Source organism: Dreissena polymorpha, chromosome 2 (assembly GCF_020536995.1).
Source record: "Dreissena polymorpha isolate Duluth1 chromosome 2, UMN_Dpol_1.0, whole genome shotgun sequence".
NCBI lineage: Eukaryota > Metazoa > Mollusca > Bivalvia > Myida > Dreissenidae > Dreissena > Dreissena polymorpha.
This window is the reverse complement of record NC_068356.1, coordinates 64842853-64852062: the sequence shown is the minus strand read 5'-3', so window position 1 is coordinate 64852062 and position 9210 is coordinate 64842853.

Here is a 9210-nt window from a genome sequence, read left to right as displayed (position 1 = left end):
CCGGTAATATGTTATTATGCGGATATTGTAATGTTAAACAACTTGTTTTCAGTTACATTCCTGAACGTTTTTGTCTTTGCAGATTTATCTCGAAAGAAAGTGAATTTATATCAGAAGAGGTTGTTTTATGTGTATTATTATCGCTTCCACTGAACGTATGAAAAAGGAAATACGACATAGAAAACAATATGATGTAGTAATTAAACACGAACACATTATTTTAAACACACTATTTCAAATGTGTAGGAATGTCGGGATTTTCGTTGTGAATCTAATGTTAATTTAATTTTAATCGATTTATTTTGGTTTCTTCTTTTGTTGAACATGTTAAAGTACCGTCAAAACCATTATATGTATGCAAACTGTGTGAATTGATTACCGAAAGTATGCAATCAAGTCGGTGGAATTGTGGTATTTTGTAAAATATCACTTCTGGATAGTTCTAAATTTGTTTATATATATTCCAAAAAATAGTGCGTTAACCGATATATGTTTTTATATTTTGTATTAAAAGAAAATAAATATAAATACATTCAAAAAATTTTGGCAAACTTCTATTATCTAGACCTTTTTAAAATTTCAATAATTCGTCTTAAATACTATGACTTGTGTCGGTTTCCGATGTTAAAATGCCTTCAGACTCAAAAATTCTAAAACCACCGTTTACTCAGCATATCATTCTCGTATATATTGTTATTTAACATTAAAGTGAGACATTTTCCTCGAACCAGCGGACTTGGTTCTTGCATGTAATCCAAATTCTCATAGTTGAATTCCTAGCATGAAAATTGTATTTTTCGATTCTATGTTTCTCTTATCTAGATTTGCAACGGCATATGTAACTAATATGCCATAATTGTTATGGGACAAGTATTATGACCAAATGAATAATATCATATTACTATACAATTGTTTGATCATATCACTGTACATTGATTTTAAAACATATATTTTTTGCTGAAACGTCTTCTTTCAAACTGAAGTAGATTAGATACCATTCTACCACTATTTCTATGTGGTCAACTTTTAATTGGAGATCCACTAAATTAGAAAAAAAAAATGTTGTTCAATGCATTCAACTATCACAGTTAACATATAATATGTCTCTGTGCGATAAGTTAATGTCTAATATAATGAATGTTTAATTTCTTCAAGCTCTATATTTGGTCCTTAAATGCATATTTAAGTGTTGTGTTGTTGTATGTGTATAGTGATCTCATTTGCAGACGATGGCTCTACTTGATTATTGTAAACCCAATGCTTCAGTTATTTGCAGCATATCTTCCAAAGAAGCGTCATATCTTATGAGCTTTATTTTGGTACCTTAAATTGTTAACTTCGTATATCAAAGTATATTTGCATCTTTGGGCTATTCAGCAATGTTTGTTGTTCAAAGCGTGCATTATATGGCCTCTTACAACCATAGTTTAACCTATACCACTGAATCAGAAATCTCATAAAATCTTAATTGCTATTTAAGACATCAACTATCCACATCCATGTACTTATTTCAACATGGATGTGTTTCTGTGTTTTAAAAAGGTTTTTCTTAAAACAGTTTTTTGGGTCCTGAAATACCATGGCTTATTGTTAATATCATTAACGTATCAGATGGTCGTACATTCAAACAAGCACTTTAGTTGATCGCCGTCAACCTTGGCTTTAGTTCGACTTTTTAAAGAACAGGCAAGTTATCCTATTTGCTACGGTGGCCGCGTCCAAGCAAGGGTAAACTTTTTCGGTAAGCTAGTTTCACATGAATGGCTTTAGGGATTGCATTTTAAATTTTACAAAAATCGATTTCCAATATTTAAATGACCCCACAGGTCAAATTTGGTAACTCTTATTAATCGAAGTTGCGGGTCAAAGCTTGGCCTAAGGGGTCAAATAAATGTTATCAACCTGACTGAAATCCGCCATTCCACTTCTGCAAAAATACGAACCAAAACGCTATAATCTGCTAGATAGTGTGAATGCGAATGTCAATGTTTAGAATACTTAGAGGCTTTGTATCAAGACCCTCCCCCACCCCTTCTCATTTGAATTGCATATTGGATGGGTGAAGTCAAAGGTCAAGGTCACTGTTACTAAAATAGCTAAATGAATTCAATTTAATTTATCGAAAACAAATTAAGTTATTGTAATGTTATATCTCACGGCCGTTAATCACGCGCGCCACCTCTTTTTGAGGTGCATTAATAAATGAGCCAATGCAACTTCCGAGGTGGCGCTCAGACCCGGATGTTTTGAAATTTAACGGATAATTTTACAGTGTAATAAGGTTTAATATGTTTTTCAACACATTTCGCAATATTTAAAAAAAACGACCAATGTAGTGCGATTCAGCGATTAAAAAATCATTTACAAATGTACAAAAACATACAATCACAACCCATTTGGAAACATGATGACCTTTATAAGTTGTGGCATGGTAGAATTCGTAAAAGCAAATTGTTGTCTTTTGCCTGTGTGAGGAGCTAATTCCCTGCCAATTAAATCGCTCATTACATAAAACGATTGCTTTGAATCTGTACAAGTTAAGGCGTGCACAAAATCATCGGCTTCTAACCGATCTAATAGATAAATTTGCATTTTTCAAAAAGAGATGGAGCCAATGCCAAGGAGGTGGCGCTCAGATTAGGAGGTGGCGCCAATGCACATTTATAGCTATTTTAAAGTGAAATATTTTATGTTATGGTTTCTATTATGTTAACAGGACTTACATTATTTTTTGTAAGTTGACTACTTTAGCACCTTTGAGTCGCGTGTGTTTTTAATTAGAAAAAGTAGTTTTCTAATAATGTATTGATGGATATAAACGTTCGTCTTTGTAAGATAACACAACTTAACATGTATAATACACAAATGTTAAAGGATAAGAACAAGCTATCTTCAATTTTTTGGAGTTGATAGTGGAAAAACAACATACATGAGCCTAATTTAGATTCGTTGACCTTGGCCTTTTAGTAAATTAAGCATTTAGATTAACGGTCACAAATCATAGTTTCAAAGAGAAGTGTTATCTTATACTTATTTTGTGAATTATCATACTATATTCAAATATTTATGTCGATAAATGATTTTGATAATGCTGAACATTAAGTTATTGGTTTGATTGAGTATGACACATTTTTGGTATACCTCGTAAAATATGTTTTATTCATGTTGGTGACTTCTTAGTTGAGTTGATCATTTATATATTTAAAAAACTACATCTTATTTATTATAGATTGTGTTTATGTTCTGTACAGATTTGGGCCTACGAATGTACGTTGAAAAATAAATTTAAAATAACAAATTACATAATATATCAAATAATGTCATTGCGATACGACTGTAAATTGATACATCCTGCATTGGCGCCACCTCCTATCATTAGCGCCACCTCCTAAGCATTGGCTCCATCTCTTTTGGGAAAATGCAAAATTATCTACTACGTCGGCAAGAAGCCAATATTTTTGTGCATGCAGAATCTAATGTATGTTGTACGCAATCGTTTGATGCCGTTAGCGATTTAATTGGGTGGAGATTTTCTCGTCACACAGGAAAAACTCATTGAAATGCTTTTTAAAACTCCACCATGCCACAACTTATAAAGGTTCTCCTGCTTTTCAATGGGTTGATAATGTACGTATGTCTGTACATTTTTGGACGAATCATTCTTCGCTGAATTGCACTACATTGCCCGATTTTAAAAACAATGCTAATTATGTTGAAAAAACATATAAAACCTAAGCACCCTGTAAAATTATCCATGACATTTCAAAACATCCGGGCATGAGCGCCATCTCGGATAATGCATTGGCTCATTTATTAATGCATCGCAAAAAAAAGGTGACGCGCGTGATTAACGGCCGTGTATCTAAACTGAATATAAACATACCTTATATTCAGTAATCGGTAGTGTGGAAGCATGCATGACGTCAGGGTAAAAGGTAACTGTTTCTACAAATAAAAATTAATAGCCCTAAATTTCTCAAAAACTAATTGCGCTTTGGTAATACAACCACATATAGAGATACTTTCCATCAAAATTTCATTTATCATTTTCATAAATCATGGTTTTCACACAATAACTCAGTAACAAATTGCGTAATGGTATTGAACCTACATATAAACATATGTTATCTCTATATCTAGCATGGGATTGTAGTGTGTGAGGTTAAGATCAAGGTCACTGTTAGTAGATATTGAAGAATTGTTTGCACTCAATAACTTGAAAAACACATTGAGTAATCGAAGCGACGTTAGATATAAATTCCTTTTTCCAGGTATGGCACATATGATAAGTGTCCTATGATAACCAAATATATACAAAAGTATGAAGTAATGCCCTCCCCCCTGTTACAAAGTGAAGAAAGGGGTCTATCATCCTAGGTTTTATATAATCTACCAAGTTTTTTTTACATAATGTTACATCATGAGATTATATAGACTTATAGTCTAACTTAGCGATCAACTGAGTTTAGCTGAGTTTAGTGGCACCTGCGGTAAGCGGTCAGTCAAGATTCCCTCGGACACAATTGTTTACACTTGTCTTCAATGGTCACCTGCGGTATGCGGTCATCATATTTCGCATCGAAGGTCATTTTTAAACCTGTGAAGCGGTCACGAGTTAATCTGAGGTGTGAAAATTAAATATTCAAATCGATTTGCATTGCTTGTGCCACAAATATGACGCCATAGCGTCTACTGTGCGTCTATTTATGGGTAAAGAATCTGATTGCGGTTACCGCCTTTGATATATTCAATGCGGCTCACTGTGAGAAAACAAGTGTATTGAGAAGATTTTTTTTACTGTGATAATTACAGGAACATCTTGAAAATAAAGGATTTCAGAGTATGTTGCACATTGTAAATAATAATTGCTTATTTAATGATCGCAACTTATTTTTATTAATGGTTAGGTAGTACACAGTGATCTTGTTTTTACAGAGGCCGCGTTACAATAACAATGTAATTTGGTAGCAATCAGCAACTGCATTCATATCGCCGTAGCATGAGAGCGCACATGTTTTTCGCTTATAAAGTGTCAATAACAACACTAAGCTAGAGAGTGTTCTTATCAGCAGATGATAAGGATTAAAGTTATGGTCTGATTTGGTCACACGGAAGCTTAAATAACAACCTTTATAGCAAACTAATTGCGTGTATGGATGTAACAATGTTTTCTAAGCTGAACAGGATATTTCATAAAGATTATTTATTAACAACATGTCTAAATAAAATGTTTTATATAACCCCGATTGTATCTCTTTTACCGGGTTTATAATTTGTTTATTATTTATATATTGTTTAACTTGTTTTATTTTCAGCTTATTGTAAAACTATGGTTCAATGTTTTATATAACTCCGATTGCATCTCTTTTACCAGGTTTATAATTGGTCTATTATTTATATATTGTTTAACTTATTTTATTTTCAGCTTATTGTAAAACGCCATTGAACATGTATTTTCATAGTAATTGGCGTTTAAGCAAATAAACAAGTTTCAAGTTTCAACGTACAAAAGTATATGTGCATGTAAATTACTTCACACATCAGGTATTTTTGCTATTGGTGTGTGTTTCTTCGAATGAGGATAATACTGTCAGATTAGAACCGTCTACAAAGTGGTCATCTGCATTTATTGACCACTTTCCTTGACTGGCTGCTTCAGAAATGTTGGACTTTTTAAAGCAGATTACTTAAACAATCATAACCGTTGAAACTAATTGCCCAAGAGATTAAATATTTGGTATGTAACTGTAGCGTTATTCGATCTGAACAATGACGCTAACACATAGATAAAGGTTCCCTTTTATTTTCCTTCATACATTTTTATTCATAAACTTTCCAAATCCCATTAACAAATCCAATAGTTAATCCACAAGATACAAGCGAACCCATAAACGGGGTCTCGCCCAATACAACAAGAAATAGTACACCTACATTCTTGCCTGTGTGCGTGGTACCCTAGTTAATGCAAAAAGTGACAGTTTGTATACCTATTTAACACTAGACGCTAGTATGTAATATAAGGAAAAGTCCAGCTTATTAGGGAGGGTACACTTACACATAAATGGCATTTTGGTCTATCAAATTGACAGTACATAGGAAAATGGTTGGGAAAATTAATTAACACCTTGTAATAAGGCTGCACCTTGAAATATTTATTTTGTGAATGAATGACCCTCAAATGTTAACTTGATTTAGGCTATTACGTCACATAACATCATATCGTACGTCATTGAAACTCATGCCCATGGGTCACAACTGGTCTCACCCCAGAGATCGTATGATTTGTTTTGACTTAAATTTAAAAAAAACAATTGTGGAGTGTAACCACGTGTACGATTAGGTATATGCGTCGTGTGATGTGCGGTGTTTTGTCTACTTGTAGCTCATTACCAAACAAGAGGACATAGCTGTCGTCCAATCTTGATGAACTTTGGTCAGAATGTTTATCTGCACAATATCTAGGCCGATCTTGAATCAGTGTCACGTGCGTTCGAAACCTAGGTCACCAGATCAAACGTTTGAAAAACTTGCTAACACTCTTAAGCCGCATTTATGACTCAGCCTTGATGACATTGGCCAGAATGTTTATCTTGACAATATAAAGGCCATGTTTGAATCTGGGTTAAGTGGGATCATCAACTATATCACTAGGTCAAGTCTTCAATAGGATGCGTCCGTGAACACAGGTGAGGGCTCAATGACCATCATGACCCTCTTGTTTGTTTTGTAAACTTTAATTCTCGTATTTCAATAAAGGATGACAAAAACCTTAGTGTTATATATTTAAAACATTTTAAAATGCCGTTTAGTTTCTTGAAAAAGTTTTCGTTATTACGAAATTCATTTTAATTTGTTTTATGTTGGGAAGCGCTTGTTGCGAATAGGATTTCATGCTGACGATTTTACAATAACAAGTTGGGTTTCATGTAATAACAATGTCCTTTTGTCAGAAGCCAATTTATTAATTTTAGGCTTAATACAAATTTATTAAATGCTGATAAAACAGGGCTTTAAAAGTCTTCTCATTACATGCAATTTAAAATCAGAACCGGTAGTTCATAATACAACAGCATTGAATTATATTTAAATTTAGAAATGTTACAACCGAAATATTATCAGACTTTTGAAACCTCTTTAAAAATGAATCATGCCAAATAAAAAGAGGTACGCGGATGAATCCACTTTGGTGAGATTATTTACACTCATACTGAAGCATTTTGGCAAACTGTGCTATAAATAAAATAACTATTTAGGTTATTATTGAACAGGCAGAAAGCTTGTATTAGAATGCTAAATATGTTAAACAATTTTACCAATAGTACATTAAACGATTAAAATGATAGTAATGAGGAAATATACTGTGCTTTTCTCACAGGGATACGTCCTTTTGACATGCGTATTGGGGTTGGGATGTCTTGGAATGGCAAATAAATAAAATCGCAAGATTCTCGATTAACTACCTGACCTGAAAGAAATTCATCACTTGTAAAATGCATTCTAGTCCAATTCAGTAAGCAAAAAGACTTTCCAGCAAATTAGATGTGTTATTTAAGCACGTTAACAATAACAGTATCAAAAAATGATTTCTTAATATGATCCTTCAATTTTGGTATGGAAGGTTTCCCCTGATTACTATTTAATTTAACACGATTTTTTTCTATAAGGTTTGTCAAGAGGAACTCTGGGCTGAATTTCTTTTTTTTGCACGTGAAGCAAGACACGACGAGAAAAGGTTAATTGGAAAGTGGTCTGCAATAAATTAATCTGTGTTGCAATTAAATGTTATTCTTCCTTTGTTCATTATCAACTAGTAGGTACATGGAAATTGTTAAATTGAAAACCAACGACCAAGCCCTAACACAATATCGTTGACGGTTTTACATAGAAGCAACCAAGTGCTGAACGCTTGAAACAACTCCACTGGCTGCCAGTAAAAGCCAGAATCATGTAATAAGTCCTGGTTATGGTCTTTCGTGTTATCCATGGTTATGCTCCTAGTTACTTGCAAGAAATGTTTGTCCCAGCAAGCAGTCGGTATAGACTTTGATCACACAGTGACTGTAATCTTGTTATTCCCAGGAGGCGAACTAAGATGGCGGATAGATCTTTAGCTGTTGTTGGCCCGAAGTGATGGAACAATCTACCAAGCCACTTAAAACTCATTGACTATGAGGGTTGTTTTAGATCAAGGCTTAAAACTCATTTGTTCAATCTATTTCACGGATAACCAATGTTAAGTGTTTGTGAAGCGCAATAGAATATTGTTAGAATAATTTTTGCGCTTTATAAGTGACATGTATTTGTATTTGTATTTATAACCTAGCTGTTGATCATCGCCAACTGATTGTGTTAAAGTATTTGTATTGATTGTATAGACATTTCAACGTGATGGATAAAATGTACACTCATTTTGTGGTTTTCAACATGCGAAACTAAACTGTTTGGGAAAATTAACATTGTTTTCACGGTTTTCAAAAGACACACCATATGTGACTGGAAAAATAAAAACATGTAATTTTGCACATGAGAGATTTAATATTCGTAGTGGCAAATTCTCAGACAGTAGTTTGGTGTAACATGTAATAAAACATCTATACCAGTAACCGCTTTAGAAACACGAATACAAAATTAATACGCAATGTCTTTTTTTAATTTTATTTTCATTTTCGTATTTCTGTGACAGTTTAAGTTATTTTTGCCTATGAGACTTGCTTTATTTCATCAGAGAGTTAAAGCCCCAATCCAAACATATAGTTTGATGCATCTCGCAATAGCATAAATACACATAAGCATAACAAGCATAAAACAATAAGAAAGCGTCACCTTGATCCTCAGACTTTCAAAAGCCACTTTATTCCTAAAGTTTGTATCCATCGCAATAAAAGATGTTAAATGATACTGCTATAAAGTCAATCAAAACATTTCATACCACGAACCAACGATTTGAATACAATAAGTATAGTTTTAGCCTGTTTACTAAATCATTGTATGCACTTTTACAAGCTAAATGTTTAAATAGTCGGTCTTAACATTAAAAAATATTTATATTTGATATTAAAGTAATTGTTATAGAAACACAATCTTGAATTTGGATCATCGGTTCTGTTTCTTTTGACATGTTTTTGCGTGATTTTTTACATCTGTTTAAAACTGACATGTGCTGTTTTATGTTCGAGCCTTAAGTAACCACACATTTACAAAACATTTTTA